Below are 14,043 nucleotides of genomic sequence, written 5' to 3'. Positions count from 1 at the left end.
CCTGCCTAAAGGCAAATTGTTGTTCAGATAATAAAACTATGATATTCCCAGTAGAGACTTACCCCCTTATAGCCGTGTTCAATGACTTTACCAAAGACTAGAATAAGCGAGATGGGATGGAAACTCACTGGACTTGTTTTTGGTATCACTTTAGATATTTTGAGACAATTTGGAAATACACCCTGCTCCAGGCATAAATTAATACTAATGGTAAGTGGTTCGGCAACATAATGTACTTCAGTATGATGTTAGATAGGCCATAGAAATCCTTACTGTCCGTTCTTTTCATTTGACTTATAACAGACCTTATATTAGAGACTGGGTGGTAATCGTTAACTTAAAACTATCTGGGTTGGTAATCGTTGGATACACTCAGTAGCCAGTACTGACCTAGATATTTTTATATTTGATCTAATTTCACTTAAAGAATCAATAAAATAATTGTTAAATACAAGATCAAGGAAGACTTATATTTAACTGTATGATTAATATCATTAACAATGGCCCAGTATGCATTGTAATTTATTGTAGCTTCATTAATGGCTGCTCGATGTCTGTTTAAGCCTGGCATAACAATATTTATCACCTGTAGACGTTGATACTTTACATGTCAGGCAACCATTGACAAAACACTAAAACCTAACGTAACATTCCAGTTGATCCTTCAGAGTTCATTTCTTAGTTGAAAGGTAAACTTGCCCTGGGAGTAAACTTGCTTCATCACCGGTTGACTCCTTAAAGATGGTGATACAGACCCTAAAGCAAAGCGCAATCGTGGTCCGAATATGGGAAATGTTCCACACGAGAGAAATAGTTTTCAACTGTGATATTTGAAAAAACATTATCCAGACTTGCATTACATCCGAAAGCAGCAAAGAAGGCGATGAAGCATAAGTAAAATTTACTGAAATCCATTATAATTTGTCTGATATAGGATACAGTACAACATCATTACTTTCGTTTATATTAGTCTATATACTTCTTTTGCTTCAACATGCCATTTTCAATAGAAATATAATCTAAATATTAATAATGAATACATTTTTAACACTAATTAGTAAGGAATTATTATATCATATTTAACGAAGTAGTATTAAAATTGATTGGCATATTTGACTAGATAGCTTGGTTTAATTATTTTTGGCACTTACTAGTAAATATAAACCCAGAATATCCTTAAATAATTTCTGACTGCTGAAAAATGGTAAAATATTATTAACAATATGTTTACAGAGCATGTAATGTTTACATGTCTTGAAGAATGTAATTCGTAGCATATTGAATACTACCAACTTATTAATTTTATTTAAAATTTAAACAATTTAAAACTTCTGATTTTCATAGATTAGTTTAAATAATCTCTTGCTAAGCTGCTGCTTCATTAAAAAATATTATATTTGTTAGGGTTACCTTAAAGATGCTGTTATAGAATATTGCTACTCTCGTTGCAATATTCAGTATTTGGACGGCATGATATGAGGTGTTAACCATGACAATAAACTTATTAATCCTTCTTCAAGCAGATTTTGAAAGTTCAAGAATGTTTCTTTGAACGATTTTACGTTTACCTCTTTATAATAATCTTGGTTTACAGTTTTGGACATGATAAATGAGAAAACTTCCTTTTCATTTTAAATCAAAATATTTTACAATTACAAAAAAATATAAACGTATTTAAATTTGTGGTTTGTTTTTTTATAAAAATGAAGTTTTTAGTTTTAAATCTTAAAAATAGTACATAAAACACATTATATTTTAATAACTTAAGACATCAATGGGTACAGCTGATGTATTTTTGTGTCATATTTGGTACGTAATAATTGTACTGTGACACTTTAACAAATATGAGCATTTGATTTTAATTTTGAACACAACTCTACTTTGGCAATGCAAATTGAAAATCTTATTGGAAGAAAGTTAGTACACCTTTTACATAAAATACCTAATTACCGAATTTGGACCTTATGAAATGATTTTTTTTACTGTATCGTGTCTTTTCACACTCCTTTTTCATACAGCATCTGATTAAGAACAGCTCTCAATATTTTTTTGTAGTGCCAAAATCAAACATTGGGTCAAAGTATGTGTCTGTTAGGCAGAAGGACAGTTTGGCAACGCAGCATAACCCTGGTTGGATGAGGCTAAGTGTATAAGCCATATTCTCAATGGTCTTCTCTGCTGCAGTTTCATTTGGGGTGAGTAGAGTTATGGCAATATATACTGAATTGTCCTACAGATCTTTTATCTGTGGTTGTCAAATTGTGTGTTTATGTTGCCACCAAGGACATAGCCAACAAGGCGGTTCATGGGGTCCAGACCCCCCAACATTTTAAAATTACTTTTTTAGTAAACCATTATTATTATTTAAATAATTCAGTATTACTGACATGTACTGCTGAAAGATCGTTCTCAACAAAGAAACGGGTCAAGAACTTTTGAAGAAACAAAATGGGGTCTTACTCTCTGTCCATTACTGGAAAATATCAGTTGTCTGGATCCCTGAAAAATTTCTTCCTGGCTACATTCTTGATTACTACAACACAAAAACCTATAATTGACCCACTATCAGTCAAAAGGGTTTAAAGGCTTTCAAGTTTCTCTAAGAACAAACACTCATCACTTGCAGGAGTACAGTACAGACTTAAAATAGTCTTCTGTTCACCAAGCAATAAAGCACATGCTTCAAAATGATTGCCAACACAAAAAAAATGAAATATTGAAATTAAAACATTTTTGTATAAATAAGTGCATCACCCTAATTATTAACTTGCCACTGATATATTGAAACTAAATTAAAGTTTCTTAAGTTGCAGGCATTAATTTCAGAAGTGCTCAACCTATGCTCATATAAACAAACACTATTACAGTCATTAATAAGGTTGGCAAAATTCGTCCAGAATGATTAAAAGTACAATGTTTATACTCAATCTGTAGTTTTAAACGCACTCCTTAAAGGGTTCAATTGTATTAAGGTTTGAAAAACCATTTTATTTTTTGTCTGCTTTGTAAAATCTTAAATACAAAGTTTGCATAAATACCATTCCTGACATTTTTTATAGCATAGAACTGGATAAATTAACTTATACACAGCGTTTGTACAAGTACTATTCTTATGCAAAGGTAGATTTGAGTGAGTTGGAAAATTCAATAATTATTGTGTTGACTTGTACTGCTGTTAATCTTATTGCATACTTTTTGAAATTGTGTGAGGTATCTTAAAATCTTACAAGATATATAAAAGCTTATAATAATAAAAGTAATTGCCCTAACCTGAGAATTCTAAAACATTTTCTCTTTGATGTTAATAGTTGATATATTCTTCTATGCACAGACTAGTGGCCCACAGGGGCAGGCAGGAATATACAAGTGGAACTGGCTTTTATTGAACAAAATAATTTGACCCACTCTTGGGTAACAGAAAGAAAAGTTGCCCTCTTCTCAATCTCACAAAATCTTTGAGTGCTTGTAAATAAAGCTCTTTCATAAAAGCCACATGTAAACACTTTAACTATAAAATGATTAAAGTTCAATGTTACAGGAAAATTGTTTGAAATATAAAACAATATAGACAAAAGTTTCTCATTAAACAGCTTTTATTAAATACACAATGTTTGAAAGTAAAAAAAATAATTAAAAACTGATATATCATGCCTTAAGAAAATATTATTATTCTTTTTCTACAAGAACTTGTAGTGTTGCGTGCTGTACAGGCATAGAATAATCGTACATAAAACTATAGGCCTTTAAATTATTACAATAATAAAATCTTAGTAATATAACAGAATCTACTGTTTGTACAAGATATACAGATTAATACGATAGATTCTTCACAATATATACAATATTAAAATAAAATACATTAAGATGATGTGTGTATTACATGAGAGACAAGGTATTAAACAGATACAGACCCCAGCTCACAGCGACAACTGTGGTGGCCACCAGTAATTGTCCCTTCACTGTCCCTGTGTGATTAGATATTGAGCAGAAAATATAGTGGCAGACACAAGTGGCTAAGCATATTGGCTGCCTCACCACAATTGCCTGTCTGGAGCCTTACCAATTAATCGCAACAGACAACACAAAATATTTTTGTAACTGTTATGACACTTGGTTTCACATTATTTTCAACAATTTTGTAGTAAATACCAAAATATCCCAACATGTTCATGAGGTACACGCGATCCTTCACAACTGTCGTTATGTACGCGATAGATGATTTTATTCTTTGTCTGTCTTAGTGGTTTGTGACATTAGAGCCCACGCTTATATAAATAACTCAAGACTATCGAGCACACGATTCCTTAATTCTTTAGGTATCAGTTTTTCACACATGAACACGTGTACCCCATCGGATGCAAACGCCCAGGCGTGATGACTTACAACAGATGCATGTCATGTACATGTTTAAATATTGGAAAAAATATTAAAATACATATTTTTTGTGCAAAATTGCTAATTGCTAAATCCACACAATTATCTCGTTATAATTAGACGTTTAATGTAAGAAAACGATTATGGTTTTTGGTAATCATTATTGAAAAATACAACCAGAAAATCGCTGTCATCATGAAAATGTTAAATAATTCCCTGACTACAAATGAATTAATATATAAACCATTACATTAATTATAATTATATTTTATTAGCGTATTATATTATAATTTCTATAATACAATATTATTAATTCAATTACAATTAATAGTTATAATAAACACAAAATGAATTAATTGTGGAGATGAAAAGTACTAAAAACATATTTCATCAGCACATCAACATTAAATACATCCTTATTGTGCAATAACCAAGAGATAGTTACATCATTGAAAGAAAGAATATTCATAAAGGTATATTCATGATAAATATCCATAGGCAAAATATTATACTGGATTTTCTGTTGAATGCGCCTACAGGGTTTGAGCTACGGTCATTAAATATTACAAAACAACAAACTCAGTGTTTACACTACTGTAATAACAATTACAGTAAACAATCCGAACGAAAGACATAACTACTCAAGGGCTATTTACCCACTCTGTAGTACATAGATACTGATGCCACATCAGTGTCTTTCATAAGATACATAAGTGTATCAAATGAAAACCAAAGAAATCTTTTGTTTGTTAACATTGTGATTCATGCTGTACGGTTTTCACTTCTTCATTGTGTGTGAAATATTTTCCTCCCATCAATGTTAGGAGGGGTGAGGTCTGAAAAATAAGGTGGGTGTATGAAACATTCAAGTATGATATCTTGAATAGTTTGAACTGAGAGACGGAATATGTGGTTAGGCAATGCCTTTCATAAGTTGTTACTCCTAATTGCAGACTGGAGTTGACTTTTAACTGGATTTGTATAAGAAGTACTGATTAATGTCACTCCTGTAATGTTTCAAAATTATTTCATTTGTATCCCAGAAGAGAATGAACATAATTTTTTCTTGCAGATTGTTGAGTGCAGAATCTGTTCGGTTTTGGCGATGAGCTATGGCACCACCATTTCTTCCTCGCTCTTTAACCCAAGTAACAGACATTTTCTAAGTTTCAGCACATTGTAGACAATATTCTGTGCTAAATCATAATTAATTTTCAATTGTGACTAATTCATCAAGGCTGTCCTGTTGTCCTTCACAAGCTTTTCCGTTGATACAGTGTGTGTATCTGCTAGTACTGGTGAGCTTACTCAGGAGTCACTTTCAAACTGTATTCACCATTTTTTGTGTTGGTTTGGCACGTTCACCACTCAGGATAAGGGTCATTGCTACTCTTAATGCGCACTTTCAAGGTTTTCATTTGATACCACCATTGTAAACTTGCTAATTAACGCAGCACAGTGATATACTTAGCTCAATTTCTATTATATTCACCCATATTGGTTCTCAAAAAGATGGCAATATTAAATCTAAAACACTGCTCATAGTTTTTAAGAAAAGTTGCTGTAATTCAAAGGTAAAAATTCATTTCTATCAATATGGAGTGGAACGAATTAATATTTATTTTGACAGTAAAGGCTTAGGATTAATATTAAGATTATTGTATTTCTTTAACAAGTATAACATGTAATACAGTATCTATAATATCTCATACTTATATAAAAATAATGCCAACCACTCAGTTTTGATCCTTTTAGTAATCTTTAATCCCTTATAAATGATCAATCTGTTGTTTTTTAAACACAGGGATGTTGCCTTTAGATCAATGGACGGATATGCTAGGAATTATTTCTGGTTCTTGTTCTTGGTTTTGCCTATGGACTTAAAAAAATAACATTCTAGGAAAACAGATGCATCCAAAGTATACATTTAACTATTTTGCCACCCAACAACATGTTGAATTTGATTGTTCATTAATACAACTATAACTTCTCTAACAAATATACAAACATTTAAAATTCGATAACATTTTATTAGAGATTTAAGGAAATTTCAATATTGAAAACTGTATCAAAATTTTTAAATTTTTTACCAGTAGCACAATTATTAAATCTTTAAAATAATAAAAATTACATATATAACTAAATCATTATATCTAATAATGAAATTTAGAAACATATCATCTAGTTGTGTTCACTATATGTTTGAATTATTGACTATACAAACAATATTCTTTGGAACCAAATTTAAAAAATTACTTTAAATTACATTTAAGGTATGATATTAGCCAACATAATCACCACCACTGAAAACCACACAGCCAGTGTTTGCTCTTTGTAGTTTGTACACAAGCCACAGGGGAAACTCAAGTTATTGTTAATCCTGGATTGATACATTGAAATCATACAATTATTGATAAAAATATAAAAACTTTGAAGAGTTAATGTCACCATTATTTTTAAAGTCTTGTATCACTCACTATTTGATTTTCTCCTTAGTATGATAAGGAAACCCACATTAAAGCTTCATTATGACATGAGTGAAATTAACATAAGAGTTATACAGAAACTCATTTTTATGTGACACCACAATTCCCATTATATTAATGTTTGAATTAATATGTATCTTTGGCTGTTACTATAAGATATTGTAATGGTTAAGGTGAGGAACAAAATGGACTTATTCATTCCTTTGGGGGAAACAATACCTTAAATTTGTATCCCCTTAAATAATATAAATAACTGAATATGTTTAAACATTTTTATATACCTTGTTTTATCATAATAAAACAAAATATAAAGGCTAACTTTTTTGGTCTTCCAAAAGCAAGTGTTTTAAGATTTATGATAAGAAACTTTATTCGAAGGTACCAACTTGAGCATATTTCAAAATATTTGGTTTTTACAACATGAGCACAAAATAAAACAAAAATTGTTCAATAAATCGCCACAAGGTTAGTCTTTTTAATAGCCCAATAGCAACTAGAACTTTTGTAACTTCTAAGTATAAAATTTGCTTGTTGTGAAGTACAGCCTTTAACAGCTTCCGGTTCGTACAATTGCCTGACCTTGCAATCTCCTACTCTAGAAATCTATGGTTCTTGTGATCAATTGCTACAGAAGCTAACAGCCTGTTACAATTTTACCTGTAGAAACTTCTTGTCTTATCGGTTATCTAGTTTTTAGAAAGATATAGTCTCTGAAACTCCCTAGCCTCTGACCTTAAAAGGCCCTAACCCTTAAGTCTCATGTCACTTAAAAAGCCCCAGCTTTCGAAAGTAAATAGCCTCTAAAAACCCAAGGTCTCTAGCTCCAAGATGCCTCTACAAGACTCCAATCTCTTATAACATCAGAAGATCCCTCTAGAACTTCTCAGCTCCTGGAAGGTACAGATGGAGGAATTTAGCTGAGCGCACGGAACCCAAATACTACCCTTTCAACAAATAAACGATATCTGTGTGGCAGGTTGTGTTTTACGTGCTAGCACGCCTTCATACTTTTTGAAGTAGGAGCCTTATCAATTTGTTTCTTGTGATAGGGCGCGTTATTGACGATTTGTAGTGAATTTGGGTCTAAATTCAACAACACTTTTTCCTTCATCCACTTCACAAATATTTCCCTATTCACGTTATCGTGGTAGTTCCCACTTTGGTTGCTTACTTCCAACAGGCCAAAGCATTAGGCACGAAACCCCTTTCCTCCACCCGCATAAATAATTATCAGTCTCTCGCCCTTGTAAATAGGAACATGTTACCCTCTATTTGAGTCATCAGACCAAGTTTGGTTAGATATGTGAGACGAAAGTTGGGTTAGCTGAGGGCAGAAAGTTTACATGGCTAGGACGGGTATAGCAGAATCATTATCACTGGCAGCAGGCGATGCATAACTGGGCTTGGCTGAAATCATATCAAGTTTAGAACTGTTCTCAACTGTGTGTCATACTCATTTTCATCACTCGATTTAGTTCTACTTGCCCTAAACCATCGCCACTACTACAATCATCTATCGATTTCACTGATACTTAATTATCAGGATTATGAAAATATGTTGGATCATTGTTACTCATATTAAAACACTTACAAATCACATGAATCCAAAACGAAACTAACTTTCGAATAAGGTAATCAATAACCTTCACTGTCTTGACATCGAATTGACAATAAGCCACTCCGCTAAGCTACCAATTAGGAAGAAGCAGGTGTGTGGGCAAGGACGCATTTATGCGTCCCCCGCACATAACTTGGGACATCTAAAGACACATCTCAGCGTTGTCAGCAGTGAATTTATTAAAATATTAGTGTTTTTATAAATAAATGTAGTTTATCCTGAATCATTTGAATTTCACATTTAAAAATACATAGATTAATATAAAAAAGTAGTAAAGGATATAATTTTCTCCAATGTGTGCCTCACAGCTAATGTGAAATTTATTTGAATACATCCAAAATAAACAAAATATTGGAAAAGATGTGCCAAGAATACAACCTTTTCAATAACAACACTTATGATCGTGTAGAACGTTAACTCTCAACAGAGAATTTTTAACAAACATATGGTAATTTTTTCATGTGAACAAATTGCAATTGGAAATGTGAACGTCCAAGTTCAAAATTTTCTAATGACAAATTTAATGTAACTATAGAATGTTCTATGGTACAATACGGAAGTTTGAATTTTTATTTTTAAATTTATGTATGTTTTAGTCCAAACAAAGTAAAAGTAGGCTTGCTGTGAGAAATCATATTACAACATAGTTAATGCGTCGAAAATAGCTTAGTGCCATTTGAAAATGTTGTTATTGCGTAATCACTTAAAGCCAGGGTTATGTGGATGTTTTGTTGTGTTTGTTTCAGCTTCTTCATTGTTGACTATTTTTGGATCTCTTTTTGGATACCAGTTGCTGCACTTAGAAGAAGGTGAACTGTAGCTAAACTTAAGATTTATATTACATGAACCATAAAATGTTAAATGCACTTTAGTTCCATGTATCTTAAACCATACAGGCTGTTGTGTGGAGAACTGTGAAGTACGGGGCTTCGTTCCTTTGGGTCCTATTGGTGTCAACAACAAACTTGAACTTATAGAATATGCATGCAGATGTTTTTAAGACACATAGATGGAGCTCTTAGATTAAAACTCTATGACACACAGATAGAGCTTTATATACCCAAACACAATATAAATCTTAAGTTACCATCAGTATTCAAGGTGGGTCAGTGACTAAAGGTTTATACAAGAACTTCAATATGCAAATCCATCTGAACAAGCTTTCAGTTTAATAGTTGTTAAATGTCTGTGTACCTCTTCTATGTATAAATAAAACAAATAACAATTGGATAACATGTGGGGATACTATTAAATCTGAAAATGTTAAGTAAATGTAGTTTTATGGTACATACAATTTCTGTCAATACATAAGACACACAAATAATAGTTATATAACTTTTATACTAAACACTAAATGGTTTTTAAATTGTTATTACAAGTTACATGTATATAAGATAATATACAATATTTATCGATACAGTAGAACTGACCATATCCGACCATGACGGGACCGAGCCACAAAGTTGGATATTGCGAGGAGCAAAAAATGCCTATCCCATGTAGAAAGAACTACATGTATGCAGTTTACTAGAATAAGTGAACAACTAATATAAATGAATTTATTCCATCATAATAGTACATTGTACAAAACATAAGACTCACTTGGAATTAACTGACCACTTCTGCAAGTAATGTGGTCAGTGGACAATAATACAAAACATGATTGTTATCTGAGTCCAGAAAGACAGTACAAGTTGTTATCAGCCTGGCTGCTCTCCGTGGCGTCTAAACACTAATCACTGATAAGGTTTCAATACAAAACTTTCACTGCACACAACTGCTATGCTTAATATGAATGTATTTACAAGAGCAAATGGTTAATAAGAAATTATTATACTTATATATACTAAGACTACAGAAACTATATACATATGAATAGTGAAATAAAACATTACCTACATTACTGGAAATTTATATAAATATAAACATAATTATGTAGTATACTGTTCGTAAAACGAGTTACAGTTTTCATTTAAAAATAATAACGTTCTAAGCTTGTTACAAAACTTTGTACTATTTACAGATAATTTGACTTCTAAAGGCAATTTGTTGAAAAAACTCTGACCATTATAAAGAAATTACCTTTTAAAAATGGATTTATTAACTTTTGGTGTTCTGAACATACGCCGGTCTATGCTTCTGGTGGCATAATTTAGGTCCGTTGTTCCCAAGTTACCACTTTTAATGTAAAATAGTCTCAGGACTTGAAAAACAAATAAATGCTGTAGTGCCAATATATTTAATTGACAGAAAATGGGAAAGGAGCTATCCCGTATTCGTTTGTATGTTATAATTCTCATAAAATGATTCTGTATTACTCTTAGCCTCTCTATTAAATATTTAAAAGCCCCTCCCCAGCAAACGATTCCATAATGAAGTCTAGAATTTACCAGAGCAAAATAAAGAGTTTTTATTAATTAGCTTTCATCACAGAAGTTTCGCATATAAAATTTTCTAGTAGTCGATTTAAGTTTGTTTTGCAATAGAGTAATGTGTTTTTCCCAAGTTAATTTTGAATAAAAAATTACTCCAAGGTATTTAAACTGAGTTTCCTTCTTTATATACTTACAATCACATAGATTATTTATGCTTCTTGTACAGCTTAATTCGTGAAATTTGAAATCATTATTAAAGTTGAACTCATCAAAATCAAAATGTACGTATTTAGTTTTATTAACGTTAACAAACATTCTATTTACTTTACACCATCATCTTAAAATTAAAAGATCCTCATTTATTTGGTCCCACAAAAATTGTGAATTCTTTTTAGAGTAAAAGATTGTAATATCGTCAGCAAACGCGCTAGCCCTTCCGTTGAAATTGTGCTCTAATAAATCATTAATGAAAATTAGGAACAAAATGGCAGATATGACACTGCCTTGTGGCACGCCTGATTTGACAGGTAGCGGAGCGCTGACTAACTGGCCAACTCGCACTCGGTGCTCCCGCCCGGTGAGGAAGCTACGGAACCAGCTCAAGGCCACACCCCGCACTCCCACCGACTCCAGCTTTAATAGTAAAATATTATGATCCACTAAATCAAATGCCTTTTTAAAATCTATGAATAGTAGATTTTTTACCCTCGTTCAAGCTATAATAGATCATGTTTGTAACATAAATAAGGGCATCTTCAGTAGATCTACCTTCCCTAAAACCATACTGGTTCTCACTAAAAAAATGTATACTATTTAAATAACTAAGTAGTCTTATTTTCACTAATTTTTCAAAATTCTTAGAAAACACTGAAAGCAAACTAATTGGGCGAAGGTTGTCCAATTTTATAGACGCGTCCTTCTTATAAATTGGCACAACTACACTGGACTTTAATTTTTCTGGAAATTTATCAGTAACGAAACTTAAATTTATAATTGTGGCAAGAACATGAGAAATTAAATGGGCGATGTGTTTAATCAATGCTACAGTAACGTTATCAAAACCTGATGATTTTTTATTTTTCAAATTTTTTATAATTTGCACACTTTGTTTTCGTTTGTTGGAAGAATAAAAAAAAGAAGAAAGTCTAGGGGTTACGTTACGTTTATTGACATCGTTTGATGATTTGCTTGACTGTACTTCGATTAGGTATTTGTTGATTGTGTCGGCTACTATACAAGGATCAGATAAGATTACTCCGTTATCTAGTTCTATTCTATCAACAGATTTTTTACCATTAGACCCGCTCAGAGAGTTTACAATTTTCCATTGACGGGCTGTATCTCCCTTAGCTTCGCCAATTTTTGCAGAATAGTACCTATTTTTGGTTTTACTGATTTCCAATTTTAAATTATTACAGAACCTATTGTAAAAAATAAAAAAATTTCTATCATATGGCCTGGACTTAAAAATTTTGTAAAGTTTAATTTTTCTGTTAATTTTATTAATTAAATTAGAGTTAATCCAAGGACTTCTTAACCTGGCCTTATTAAGTTTACAATTTTTTGAATTCTGAATTGTTGTACAGTTTTCCATAACATCACTCAAAATATCGAGAAAACAATTAAAATTATCATCAACATCTTGTGAGGCAAAACATACATTCCAGTCATTACTAAGCTTCAACGAAAACTTTTCAAAATCTACCAGGGTTGGAAAGCTATTGTTATTGTTTACATTAAAACCACTATACTGATTTTGCAAAGTCGGAAAAACAATTCTTAAGCCTAACATACAATGATCTGTCAAACCTACGTCAAATATTTTACTCTTGAACATAGAAATATTACGGTGTCTAATAAAAATGTGGTCAATACAAGTTTGGGAATTAGCAGTTATTCTAGTAGGGGAATCTATAAACTGCACAAAACCATTACTGCTCAGCAAACTTAAATAATTATGAGTACTTGGCGTATTATCAAAAATATTCAGGTTAACGTCACCAATCAGAATAGTAGAATTAGCGACTGACTCTAATTTATCGCCTAATTCAACAACAAAATCATTTTCAGAATAACCATGTAATCTATATATGCAAAAAATGTTGAAAAAGAATTCGTCAAATTTAATTTTTAAAAGTAAAGCATCAGCTGTGAGATTTAAGTTTAAATTGTACACATTGATGTCATATAAAACATAACATAATATTCCTCCGGACAGGAAGTTATTGTTGCCGTACTGGAATACATTGTACCCGGGAATGTTGTAAAGTTCAACCTCGTCACTGCCAATCCAAATTTCGCTAAGAACAATAAAACTTATTTGCTGTTTAATTTGGTTTAGGACTATTAAAAAGCTATCAAAATTTTGCCTCATACTTCGTATATTGGCATAAATTAAACTCTTGTTTAAATTATGTAAAAAGAAAAAACTATTAAAGCCAATCTGATCTGAGTTTGTTGTTGTTTGCATACTACTTAAGTTAGTTAATACTTATCTATGAACATGCCATGGTACGTTTAGGTGCAACTTAAAAGTTTGAGTCTGCCCATGTCCACATAGGAATTTATCTTCTTCACTGGCTGACCCTCGGCTTTCCTGGCGAAAAATTTTCCGTCTCGGCACCAGATGAACTTGTAGTAGAGTTCTCTGCCCTTCTGCTTCAGTTTGGAGAGGAACTACTTGTTTTCCGGCGAGAGATGGTCGTTGACAAACTCACGTTGAACTGGGAAGTGCTGGTTGATGTCTTGGGCTGTCTAAATCTTCTTCTGCCGGAACCCTGCCATCCACTGCTCCTTGATCCTCCTGGCCGTGAACTGGACGATGACGGAAGGCTCCCGGTCGGTTCTGTAGGAGGACACCCAGTGTGCAGCGGCCATGTCCGTCTCCTTCACCTCCACACCAAGCGCTACTCCCACATCCATCAGCAGATCTGTGATGTTCTCAGCCCTCGACTGTGGCACACCGCTGATCTCTATGTTGTTCACCCTGGTGTATTGCTCCAGGTTTCGCACCTCTCCCGTAGTCCCACAACTTCATTGTTCAAGGCCTGGTTATTTGCCTTCAGCGCCTGGTTTTCATTTTGAACTTCTGTCAGCTTCTTTTTAATCTCCTCCATCAATATGTTTGATGTGTGTAACATATTGGAAACAAACTGCACAGATGTAGAAAGCTCGGTTACTTCATTTTTTA

Source organism: Homalodisca vitripennis, chromosome X, assembly GCF_021130785.1.
Source record: "Homalodisca vitripennis isolate AUS2020 chromosome X, UT_GWSS_2.1, whole genome shotgun sequence".
Taxonomy (NCBI): Eukaryota; Metazoa; Arthropoda; class Insecta; order Hemiptera; family Cicadellidae; genus Homalodisca; species Homalodisca vitripennis.
This window is presented reverse-complemented; position numbering follows the sequence as displayed.